At 38.3% G+C, this 13,525-nt stretch overlaps 1 protein-coding gene across 1 annotated transcript in view; it reads right to left on the bottom strand.

The window, feature by feature from the left end:
- Nucleotides 1–13,525, bottom strand: part of GLRA2 (glycine receptor alpha 2) — a 134,864-nt gene that overhangs the window by 40,373 nt on the left and 80,966 nt on the right. The gene's annotated exons all lie outside the window — the stretch shown is intronic.

Genomic DNA, 13,525 nt, shown 5'->3' with positions numbered 1-13,525 from the left:
CTTAGATGCTTTATGATCGATCATTCCTTTATTTGGTGGGAGCTACCCTGCTGTCCCTATTGCTCTCCACCCTGGGAGAAACTCCTCTTCCTTGTCCCACCTCCCCACGGCAACCCACCATCCATAGGGGAGGGTCTCTGGGCAACCCTGTACCTACATGTACATACATGCCTTGATGGTAATTGATTTGTCCAAGGTAAACAGGCAACCGAAGCTAGGCTAATCAGAGTTCTTTCTCTGACCCTGCCTATCACAGTTGGTGGAAACATAGGTGGACTCCTGTCCCAAAGTGGATGATCCTTTCCTCTGGGAATTTGGAAATGGACCAGAAAGAGAGAGAGCAGTCCCTTTTCAGGTGCCTCGAATTATACAAATGAACATCCCAGCACTGTCTACAGCCAGGCTCTCTGTCCTATGTGAGTAAGAAACAAGGAAGAGAGAGAGAATGAGAGAACAAAACAAATCAGGTCTCTTATTTAGAGACCAAGAGGGTTCCCCTGGTCCTTATCATCCCTCCAGTCCAGTTTGGATGCCCAGGGGCACATCAATTCTTAGATTATGTAAGATATTTCAGTTTCAAAATAGATGTCACTTTTTAAAAATAAACTGTAAGAAAAAAGTTTGGAATAATTTTAGATTTACAGAAAGTCACGAAGATAACAAAGAGAGTTTGCATATACCCTACACCCAGTTTTCCCTGATGTTAACATCGTACTTTGTTATGGTATGTTTGTTGCACGTAATGAACCAATATTGATAGCTTAATTTTTGCCTAATTTTTGTTACTGTTGTTCAAGGATCCCATCCAAGATACCATACTACGTTTTAGCTCTTGTCTCTCGTCAGGCTCCTTTTGGCTTTGATAGTTTCTCGGACTTGCCTTGTTGTTTATGAGCTTGATAGTTTCGAGGAGCACTGGTTAGACATTTTGTGAAATGCCCCTCAGTTGGAAACTGTCTGGTGATGCTTTTCTCATGATAAGACCAGGGTCATGGATTTGGGGAAGGAAGACCGCAGAGGTAAAGTTCCCTTCTCATCACATCAAATCAAGGGTACATACTGTCTACATGACTTATCACTGTTCATGCTGCTGACCTTGACCATCTGACTGAGGTAGTACTAGTCAGGTTTCTCCTCTGTACTTATTCTTTTTCCCCCCTTCCATATTGTCCTCTTTGGAAAGAAGTCACGGTACAGAGCATGCATTTAGGGAGTGGGGAATTACACTGCATTTCCTTGAGGGTAGAGTATCTACATAAATTATTTGGAATTCTGCCTGGGAGATTTGTCTACTGTGCTCCAACTATTTTTATCCAGTCATTTATTTATATCAGTCTGGACTCCTGGATATTTATTTTATGATATAGGTTTTAATCTAATACTACTTGGTTTCGTGGCTTAAACTGGTCCAGGTTTGGCCACTGGGAACCCATTCCCTTGGCTCCTATGTCCCTTTGAGATACCTGTACCATTATGGGTTTTTCTCTTTTTTTGACCCAGTCTCTGTCTGGCCAGGGAGGACCAGGAGCAGTGATTCTGCTTGGGCATGAGGGGGAGTATCTCTTTCCTCTCAGTTCAAACTGCAATATTTGATCCCCATAATTTGGAGATAGGAGAGACAAATTCAGTACTCAAAACTCGTCCCTGGGAGTTGTTTGCAGTAGAGGCCATGAGAGACGTATCTCGCATGACCCAATTAATTTCATGTAAAGAACAAATTAACACTTCTCTGGAGGCCCTCAAAGCCCATGACAGACACTGTCTTGCATTCTCATATTTTGAAGGGCACATTATATCCTTCTTATACCATCTATTTTCTTCTGAATAGTGACCCAGACTTCAGCCCTTCTATTTCTCTTATTTGCTTATTTGGTGACACTTGTTAGCAAAAGAAGGTTCCTACTCAGAAGCTACCACCTACATGCTCTCACAGATGCACAGGTGTTATATAAACAGATCCTACTGATGGATAGTATCACTATTTGCTCCTAGAATCTCTCCCGTAAAATAACTCTCGGCCTCCTCATCTCTCAGCCACACGTGCATCGTCAGTTTCCATTTTTGCTGTATGTCTTCATTTTCTCAGTGGACATGACAAAGCCAGCGAGTGTCTAATTCTGAAGTTATTTACTCTCAGTACAATTCAGAAGGTTCATTTAAATGCTAACTGCTTGGTGTTTTTCTTTAAAGAACTGCTCAAAAGCTATGTCTTTGTGAAACACTATACATTCTACAAAATGATTTCTATGGGGATACTAACAATTGCAAGAGGATTTGAGAATCTTTATCAGCTTTCCTGTCTTTTCAGGTTAAACTTGCCATAGGCAATTTTATCTGCTGTTGCATAATTAATAGAACACTTAAGATTTTTACCCATTCCCTAAGCTTTATTATTCATTTTAATACTACACTGATTGGATTTTAACCCATTTAAATTATTCCAAATTCCATGCAAAAATGTATTCAAACATAAAGATTAATTCACTTAATTAACCTTTTGATTAAAAAATAAAACCCCAGTACTTATCTCTATGGATTTTCCCCTTGAAATAAACTGTGGAGAATTGCAACTTAGAAGTTATATTTCAAGTGGCTACTAATTATGGTCAAATCTACATGATGGAAAAATTAAAGGAATTAACCCATGCACAATTACCAGATTTCTTACCAAAGCTCTTGTTGAAAAATAAAGGTGCTATGTGGTAACAACAGAACATTTTCACTCCTTGTCAGTCACCTAGTTTTTAAACTATTTCTGTGGGGCCTCAGTGTCTAGTAAATCCAAATGGTTTGGGCTGAAGTGGATGATTTATTAATCCCACAAAATTTTGGCTATGCTGCTGGATTTTCCCTCTGTGCTAGAAATAGTGGAGATTCAAAGATTAGCACCATATAATTATGAACAATATATAATCTTCACCCTAACAGTAAGGATTGTCTACTAGAGAAACAAAGAGAAACTTAAAAACCCCTAAACTGTGAGACCGTGTGAGATAATGGACAGAAGAGGGGAGCTTAACCAGTCAAGAGGAGGAAGACACTATTTCTGCTGGGGAAATCCAAAGTCCTTACATTTCCTTATTTTTCCCCCTCACTCTTGAGTATAATTAACATTCCAGATAAATAGGAGTACTTAACTTCTTCCCCTCAAATCTTCAGTACTTACTCATCTCTAATATTTATTTCAGATCTTTCCCTGTCCCTTCTGCTTATTGTAATTCTAGCTAATCTTAATACATCAACTCAAATATTGCTGCTTCTATTAAATCATTCGTTGTTTTTACAAACCACATATTAATATATGTCTCTCCTTTCTTACTTCTGGTCATCTTCGTAATACATATATTTTTCTTTGTACTTCTCAGCGTCCTCCCATTAGATCAGGAGCTTTATTGGCCCACAGCCACCCTCACTTATTTGTGCATTCTCTCCCACTGCCTTTGCGCTGCAACTGCAGAGTTGAGTAGTTGTGACAGTGACCTTATGGCCCATAACACCTAAAGTATTTACTGTCTGGCCCTTTGCAGACAATATTTGCTGACTCTTACACTAGATTATAAGTTCCTCAATTTTTAAACTTACCTAATTTTTAAACCTTACAATTTTACTGTCTTACAATTTTTAAACCTACCTAATGCCTGACATAGTAGGTATACCTTGACTTATTGAATTGAGTTGAATCTAATTACAGTAAATAACTATGTAATTTAGTGACTGCATCCATGGGGACAAGCAGAAACCATTAAGTCAGAAAGAGAAAGAAAAATACCATATGATATCACTTTCATGTGGAGTCTTAAAAAAAAAAAAAGGACAAATGAACTTATTTACAAAACAAAGACAGACTCACACACATAGAAAACAGACTTATAGTTACCAGTGGGGAAAGGAGGTGGAGGGGGATAAATTGGGAGCTTGGGATTCGTAGATACTAACTACTATACATAACATTGATAGACAACAAGGTCCTACTGTACAGCACAGGGAACTATACTCAGTACTTTGTAATAGCCTATAATGAAAAAGAATAGGAAAAGAATTTATATACATATACATATATATATATATATCACTATGCTATATGCCAGAAATTAACATAACATTGTAAATCAACTATACTTTAATAGAAAATAAATAAAATTGTGAAATCCACCCTAAGGAACTTAGAGACTAAAAGAAAGTACATTCTTATTCTTACTTAAAAAAGAGAGAAACTGACATGTAAAGGGGAGTTGCTGTACGAGAGATAAGGCTCTCTCTTCCCAAAGTAGTCCAGAGTGTGTTATAAAAAGAGTTAAGATTAATCAGTCATTTATAAGCCTAAATATGTTGGAATATATCACTTTGAAGCAAGTCTTTTGATGAAACATTTTGTAGAACAAAACCAATTTTCCCATTAGAGTATTAATATTTTTGCCCGTACATAACCAATTTGCAAAACATTTGTTCTCAGTCTTAGAGTTCACAGACCACGTGTTTAATAAATGCAGACTTTATTGATTAGAACAATTGAACTCTTAGCATTTATAGTCTAATGCTAGTTCTGATAATTATTTTAGTTACCTAAATTGTCACACTCAATTTATTTATATTACATGTCAAATTTTAAAAATAAATCAAGAATTCAGAACCTTGGCAGTGACTTCTACTTAAGGGCAAAATAGAGTAACAGGATCCAGACTGAATCAGCTAAAAATCTGGAGAAAACATGAAAAAGTGATTTTCAAGAGATTAGAAAATTAGGCAAAAAAGACAGTAATCCTTGAAAGATGGAAAGTGAATGAGGTCAGTCCTGCTGTTGCTTCAGCCTACTGTCTTAAGAAAGTTGCCAGGTCATGATACAGAGAGAAGGAACCTAAGCAGAACCCAAGAAATTCCCAAAATTAAAGAGATGGAACTGAGGATCTGGGGAATCCACAGTAGCTAGAGTTTACAGGGTAGATAGAGTACCTGAGTGGAGAGAATTGCAGAGAGAGAGAGAACTGCTGAGATCTGAAGAGTGTTCCTCTGGAGCAGTCATCAGAGTACTGATAAGTGCATACATGTGACGAAGGTAACCGAGGCCAAGAAAAGAAAGACACACACACACACACACACACAGAGAGAGAGAGAGAGAGAGAGAGAGAGAGAGAGAGAGAGAGAGAGAGAGAGAGAGAGAGAACGAGAGGAAAAAGCACTTGGAGTTCTCAAAGGGCTAAGAATAGTGTTTTTTCTCATAAGCCAGATTAGAAAACCTGATCATTCATGGGATACTAGTGTATTCAGAAGGGTCTTGTCTTAACTCAATTGCTTCTCTGAGCCCACCTAACAAATCTTAAAAGCAAGATCAAGAGGCTCAGGTTGTTTCCAAGCAATTTAACTGTGTCAGAGCATCTCAATAGTTTTTATAGAAATTTGAAAAAAAAAAAAAAAAAGCCCAGCACCCAACAAAGTAAAAACCACAATGCCTGGCATCTAATAAAAAATTGGTAGGCATGAAGAGAAACTCAAAGAGACACATAACTAGGAGTAAAATAAACTAATTGAAATCAACCCAGAATTGACACAGATGTTAGAATTAGCAGATAAGACCATTAAAAGTCATTGTAACTGTATTCTGTCTATTCAAAAAGCTGGGGAAAAGACTGAACAGAGTAACAAGAGACATGGAAGATGTGAAAAAAACAAAAAGACCCTAATCAAACTTTCAGAGATGAAAAATACAATGCCTGAAATGAAAACTATACTGGATTGGTATTAATAGCAGATGATACATTGTAGAAGAAAAGGTTAATAAATTTGAAAATATGAGATTAGAAACTCAAATGAAACAGAAAAGATCACAAAAAGAACAGGATCAGTGAGCTGTGGAACAAGGTCAAATACATGTAATTTAATTCTCTGCAGAGGAGGAAACAGAGAGGGGTAGAGAAAAATTATTTGAAAAACTAATGGATAAAAATGTTCCAAATCTGGTGAAAACTATGAATCAACAAATCTGGGAAGCTTGATAAAGCACAAGAAAAATTAAGAAAATGACATTGAGGCACGTCATAATCACATTGCTCAGAACTAGGGATAAAAAGAAAATAGTTAAGATGATCAGAGGGAAAAAGACACATTACACAGGAAAAGATAGGATCACAGCAGATTTTTAAATTAGAGATGGTGCAAGTATAAGAAGACAATGGAGCAACACCTTTAAAGTACTGATTGGGAAAAAAATGTCTAGTGTTTTATGTTCAGTAAAAATATCTTTCCAAAACAAATGTGAAATGAAAGACTTTTCAGATATACAGAAGCTGAAAGAGTTCATCACCAGCAGATTTGCACTAAAAGAAATGTTGAAAAGTCTCATTGGCAAAAGAAAAATGATACCAGATGGAATTATGTATCTACCCAAGGAATAAAGCACACTAGAAATGGTAACTCTACAGGTGAATATTCAAGATAGTTTTCAAATAATTAGAATCACACAAAAGATAATTGTGTAGAGAAAAATCATGTAGGGTTTATAATATATTTTGAAATAAAAAAATATGACAGCAGTAGCACAAAAGCTGTGAGATGTGAAATGGAAGTTTGCTTTGTAGGGCTCTTGTACTGTATGGGAAGGGGTATAATATTATTTGAAGATAGACTTTGATGAGTTAAAGATTTATATTATAAACCTGAAAGAAACCACCAAAATAACACACAAAAAAGCATGGACAACAAGCCAACAAAAGCTATCACTTACAACACTATAGGGTACTATACGCAAAAGAAGGTGGGAAAAGAGGATAACGGTCAAGGAACAGATGGGACAAATAAAAGACAATTAGTAAAACAATGGATTTAAATCTAACCATATCAATAATCATATTAAACGTATATAGTCTAAACATCCTAATTAAGAAACCCCTGGGTGGGGTTTTCTGCTAAGCGCTAATGGTCATGAACCTTCAGGTTGGTGGTGTCTCAAAAGTGGGGATGCAGTTAGTTTCCTCTTGATGCCAACCATAGGCAGTGGACTCTCCCACTACTTCTCTGGTTCAGACCAGCGCTACTCAATCCACTGTACTCTGACAATAACCCCGAAATGGGAAGTATCCTTGGCACCCAGTGACACTACTCTTTGATACGTAAGTTACAAATCCGTGTTTCTTGTACTCCTGGTGCTTTGTGGAGGAGACTTTCCATTGTTTCTCACAGCCTCCCTTCCCTAGTGCTCATGTCTGAGTTACAAATCCCAGTCTGTACTCAAAACACCCACTTCTTCCCGTCCTGAGATGTTTTCCTTGGCTCAATCCTGTAGGCCCTCATTTTTAATTCCCTTAGGATGAGTTTTCCTCCAGTCATTGACTTTGGCTCCATTTCTGTCTCCACCAATTCCTTACATATAATCATATGTTTGTTACTATGTCCAATTTTACCCCCCAAATTTATCTCACATGTATCCATTTCTCTTTATTCCCACATCCAGTACCCTATCTAGGCCACCTCTCCCTGGTTGTTGCTGTAGTAGTCCAACTACGCTCCCTGTATCCACCCTGGCCTCTCTCAAATCTTACTCCGTCGTGGCCCTTTTAAAAAGATAGATCATATCATATCCCCATGGTAAGAAAACTCAAACATCTTACTGAGACCTACAAGGCCCTGTTTGACCTGGGTGCCTTTGTTTTGCCACTTCTCCTTTAGTCTTCTACATTCTAGCCAGCTTTTCTTTCCTTCTAATTCCCTAAAGTTCACTGGCTCTTTCCAACCTCAAATCCTACAGATCAGCACCTTCTTCCTCTGGGATCATCCTCTGCCACTTTCATCGTGGCACCTCTTACTTAGCTTTCAAGCCCCACTCAGACTTCACTTCCTTGGGAGAAGTCTTCTCTGACACTTGGCCAAGTACCCATTTCCTTGTTACATGCTCCTGTAGCACCCAGGATTACTTCTTAATAAGCATCAGCAGCTAATTACATGGTCAGTATGTGTCACTCCAGTGGGCTATAAAGGCTGGGAGCATGTCTTTTTTACCCACTTCTGTCTGCCCAGTGCCAGGCACAATGGCTGGCTCTAGAAGAAGTTTGGTATAGTAGTTCATTAAATCCCAGATGCCAGTGACTGTAAGATGCCCCATTATCTAACACACCACTGAGAAAGAAAAATATCTCCATTTAAACTCTGATTTGCCTTCAATTTTAAGCTACAACCCAAACTCAGAGCTGTGAAAATAGGAAAAAAAAATATCTTAGAATACAGTATATATCCTGAATATTAAATGAACTGAATAAATGAGTTAAAAATGAATCCTATACCACATATTTCTGTATTTGCAAGGGCATACCTTCCGTGGAGTCTCACAAAAAGAGAAATCCATGCATATGGTTTAGAACCAACAATAAAATTTATTGGTAAAGGGGAATGGTTTTCTACATGAGCCAGTTATGAAATGTTAATTCCTTTTTAACTCCTCTTTTAATTAGGGTTACATGGGGCAAGAAACATTAGGTACCAGTTTCTGTTTAGTATCTTGTACCTTCAGATGCTTGTCAATGACAGGAAGGTGCTAATTTCCCTTTCCATAAAAGAAGGTTGTTTAGGAAGTGAGCAGAAAATAGCAGTGGAAAGCAAAATACAGGATGAGACTGTTCCGGGGAGAAATCAGAACTGGATGGAAGATTCACTATGATTACTCCACAATGAACCACAATTTAAGAATATGGAAGAATCTCTAGGTTACCGAATCCTTTGAGGCCCATCAGTTAACTCTCAAGCATATAAACTGCAACAGGCATAAAGGACATCGATTTTAAAGGCTGAAGGGACATTAGTGACTATAAAATGAGAAGGAGAGTAGCATAGTAAGAAAAGAATAGAGATGAGGATCCAATTAAGTTTGAATTCTGGCTTTGCTGCTTAGTTGTATAACCTTGAGTCTCAGTTTACTTATCTGGAAGATGGGACCAATAATACCTAGCTCACAGGGTTGTTGAGAAGACTAATAATCTATGGATGAAAAGCACTCAGAGGTCTGGAACCTAGAGTCAATAAATACCAGCTTTTGTTATTTTCATTCTCCAAAAGGAAGAAGAGGAAACTGCCTAAAGTGTATGAGTATTCTCTATTATTTATTCATTATTGGTGCAAGCTGGGTTTTTTTTTAACTTCTTTATTAAAATATTTAAAAGTACCAGGATCAAGGAAGGAAGGAAGGAAGGAAGGGAAAATGGGCATGTGCCAAGACGTTCCTCTAACTTTATTTGGGGAACATATATTTCTTTGCTTTAGCAAACAACCTTTACTTGTTTTTTTAATCAACAAAATGTCCCATTCATATTGGAAAAAAGAGTACCAGGATCACAACTGTACAGTTCACTGAATCCTCAGAAAATGAACACACCCGTATCATTGCCACCCAGGTGGAGAAATACAACATTTCTTGCCCCCTGAAGCTCAACCCTTCATGGTCCAATCACTAAAGCTGCTCAACTTCCTAAATCTAACCATAATTCTAGTTTGAACATCAGAGATGAATTTTGCCTGTGAATATTTTTTTGTGATGGCTAACTTTTCCTCAGCTTTAGTGTTGAGAGATTCATCTCTGTTGTTATATGTGACTGCAGTTCTTACATTTTTATTTCCTTCTAGTATTTCATTGTATGAATAGGTGACAACTTGATTGTTCATGGTCATCAAATCTGCTTTTGTTCAACCTTTTAGTTGCCATTAAATGGTAGATAATGGCTTATACCTGGTTGGGCTTTTAACATAATCACATGTGAGTTGAAAAAATGATGGTTCCAATGGCTACAGCTGGTATGAGCAATAAACAGCAACTGAGATGAGTTACAATGTCTGCTGAGGAGGAATGTGGAACAGAAGCCTCAAGAATCATTATGTTATTCTTAATGTGAAAGAGAAAAGGCAATCAGGCAAACGTTGTCTCTTCATCAAAATGATGAACAAAGATACCCACTGCATATAATACACAGTGAATGCAATATGCACAGCCAAAAGACAGGGATTACAGAGCCTGGAAAATAACAGAGTCAAAAGCTTCCACCTGTAATTGGCATGGAATGGATGATGAGCTAGAAGGGAAAATGGGCACTTGCCCTCTGATCTAAACCATTGCTGTTTTAGTATTATTTCTTTGGTTATATTACTCTATAAGAAATAGCTATCCAAGAAAAAGGAATATAACACTACTTGATGCAATCAGTTAGAGAAGCAAAACTTTATAAAATGTTACTATGTTAGAGTGACATAATGTAGGTAGCCAGGATTCTCTGTGGTAAAGAATAGCCAGTTAAGGAAAGATGGGCCTCTGGCTATGTATTTTCCCTTTTATTTATTCTCTATTTTAGCGAAAGGTTAGATGGATTTCTCTCAGTAACTAGACTCTAGAGATGTATATAGTTATTAATTCAATCAACAAACATTTATTGAGCATATAGTAGAGGCTAGGTACTGTTATAGCGAACAAGCCAGATAAAGATCTTTGCTTTCATGGAGCTCATACTCAAGCTAAAGGAAACAGACAATATGCAATCAACATAATCCATAATAGAGTTTGATATAAATCAGTGTTGCTCTAAGATGGTAAAGTATACTGGGGAAACAAACTGAAAAGGTGAGTTGGGTCAAGGTTTTGTGGAGGGCATGGCGGAGGTGATAATGGCTTGAATAAGGCCTTTCTGAGAATGTAAGATTTGAATGAAGACTTGGAAAAGGTGAAGAAGCTAGTCATGTGAATATCTGGGGGCAGAGCATTCTAGGCATAGACAACAGTCTTTGCAAAGACCCAGGGATGACAGCATGAGCCTGGCATATTCAGGAAACAGCAAGGAGGCCAGTGTGCCTGGAGTAGTGAGCAGGAAGTTGGCAGTTAGTTGGCTGTCATCTTGCTGATTGAATAAATGGGTCATACGTCTTTCATTTAACAGGCTAGCCTGGCCTTATTCACATGGTGGTGTTCATAGGATCCCAAGAGCAGCAAGAGAAACCTAGCAAGCTTGCAGAAATATGCAAGCATTTTTCAAGTGTCTGCTTATGTCATATTTGCCATTGTCCCATTGGCCAAGACAAGTCACATGGTGAAATTGACAGTCAATATGGGAGGGGGCTATTACCCAAAGGATATGGATACAGAGAGGGGAATTATTACAACCATTTTTGTAAAAAATCTACCCCATTGCCCTTACTTTATGCAATTATAATCTCCTATTTTATGTATATGTCAGTAAGTTTCTTCATGTCTATATCGTATATCTATAGGTTAGGCATCATTCTTGCTGTCCTTATATTCCACATGGTTTAATAACATGTATGTAATAGGTGCTCCACAATAGTTCATTTTTTCCTCACTGTGTGGCATTTATAAGAACCAAAGACATTTCAGCTGTATGACCCAGATAGAGTTACTCATTTTAGTGAAATGGAAGAGTGTTCAAAATAACCCTGAACCTCAAAATAACCCTGAACCTCAAAATGCTATCCCAAAAAGATTTATGAGCCTCACCAGGACTTGAGCAGAAGCACAGCCTGGGTAGCTTCTCCCACTGTCAGCTTCCCTATAAAGGCTGCCAACAATATTCTAGAACTAAAGTGCCAGTGGTGCTCCAGCTCTGTCCCAGGAGAATTTGCACAGTCATCTCTTTGCATATTTTTGTCACACACTCACTACATCATCGACTCTTCAATTTGGTGTGGCTCGGGAAATGTCAGAAGAGAAAGTTTATGAAGTCTTCCACAGACATCTGGCTTAAGCAAGCAGGCCTGCAGATCAATTTGCCAAAGCTTAGGTTTCTTTTCAATCTTTTATCCAAGAATTTAGTAAAATCCTGATTTCACAAAACAGTATTGTTCCCAGCCTCATTCAGAAATACCATTCTGACCTAGGAAATTTGTTCCAATTAGCTGGGGACATACCTGATTCAAGGCGTCTTCATCTTTGCTTTTTAGAGTTAAAACAGACGTGTAAAAAAATCCTTATTTCAGAACTTTTGTAGGTATTGATCTTACTGCTTTCATAGTTTCTCTCACTGTAGTCTGTAGATAGAAACATTCTCGTGGGGAATGTAGCAAGACCAAACATGGCAGGACTCTTTTGTTTTAAATTCCAAGCCATCCTGAGTTTGGCAGCTTCTTGAAATGGTCCAGCTGGTGTTAGTTGACCAGATGGCTAAAGAGTAAGGCAAATTTTCCTTGTATAGGAAATAGGCCATCTCAGTTAATAATGGCTAAAGATAATGCCTCTGGGTCCTTGCTCCAAGGAGATAGCTATGGACCTGTCAGAGTCACCTGCACACTGCACCCCAGCTGTCCCCTACCAGTGCTAGCTCTCACCTCTACAGCCTCTGGGCTGTAGCCACAAATGTGACTCAAGACACACTTAGGAGTGGCGACAAATCATTCAGCTGTAATAACAAACACAGGGTAAAGGAAAAGAATTGTTTAACTCTGGCCACACTGAAAGCCTGTCTGATGTCTCACAGCCTTCTATTCAATTCATCCTGCTATTTTCCTGCAGGTCAGAAAGACAACAATACACCCAGCCTTTAGTCTGCCACTAGGGGTTTTACGCTCCAAACTGTTAGAACATTAGCAGCAGAACAGCCTCTTGGAGGTTGGTAGAAATGTATATTTAAAAAACCAATTTTATAGCTTCAAATGAGAAGGTAGCTATGGAACAGATATCATGCCGCTATTTCATTTTCCTGTATTTAGGGAAGAGATTGAACTTCTAAACACCAAACCAAATAAAACCAGACCAAACACACACACACACACACACACACACACACACACACAAAAACACAAAAAGCTTCAGTTGGCAGGAAGGCAGGAAATTAACTTGGAATCAATAAACACAAGTTTCTTACTTGAAATATGTTTAAAATTCGAGAAGCGTGTTGGAAACCTGCCCAGATTGTCTTCTAGAAAAGCTTATTTTATAAGTGTAGCCCAAATATTATGAGTAGGAAGTCCTCATTGCCTGGAATGACCTTTACCTCCTCCTACTTCACCTACTGAATCTGCTTCATCGATTCAGCTCAGGCTCCCTCCTTCAGGCCATTTTCCTAGCCCTGCTCCTTCTCTCCCTTCCCTGGCTCCCTCCTCCTTTCCTTCTTCCCTCCTCCCTCTCTATTTCGCTCTCTTTCGTTTTAATAGGTTAGGCACTGTCCTTGATGTCCTTACATTCCACATTGCTTAATGGCCACCATTTCAAGTATTTGTCTCGGGCATACCAGATTACACACCCCTGAGGGCAGGGACTATGTTTTATTTGACTTTGATTTCCCCTGCCCCTAGCACAATGAATAGCACGGAGGAGACTTTCCATAAATGTTAGTTGGATGGATGGACGGATGAACCGCCAATTAAATTATACCTGGAATACCACTTGACTGTAAGTCTTCTGAACCCCATTTATTCATTCACTAACCAACTCTTTTCTGAGCACCTACTATGAGCCAGGTGTTGTGCTAAGTGATAGGTGTGTAAACATGGACAAAATTGATGGAGTCCTTGCCCCCATAGTGCTAAAATTCTAAAATTAAGTAAGTTC

This window comes from Camelus ferus, chromosome X (genome assembly GCF_009834535.1).
Source record: "Camelus ferus isolate YT-003-E chromosome X, BCGSAC_Cfer_1.0, whole genome shotgun sequence".
Classification (NCBI taxonomy): domain Eukaryota; kingdom Metazoa; phylum Chordata; class Mammalia; order Artiodactyla; family Camelidae; genus Camelus; species Camelus ferus.
Note: the sequence above shows the minus strand (reverse complement) of the source record. Positions and strands in the feature narration are given on the sequence as shown.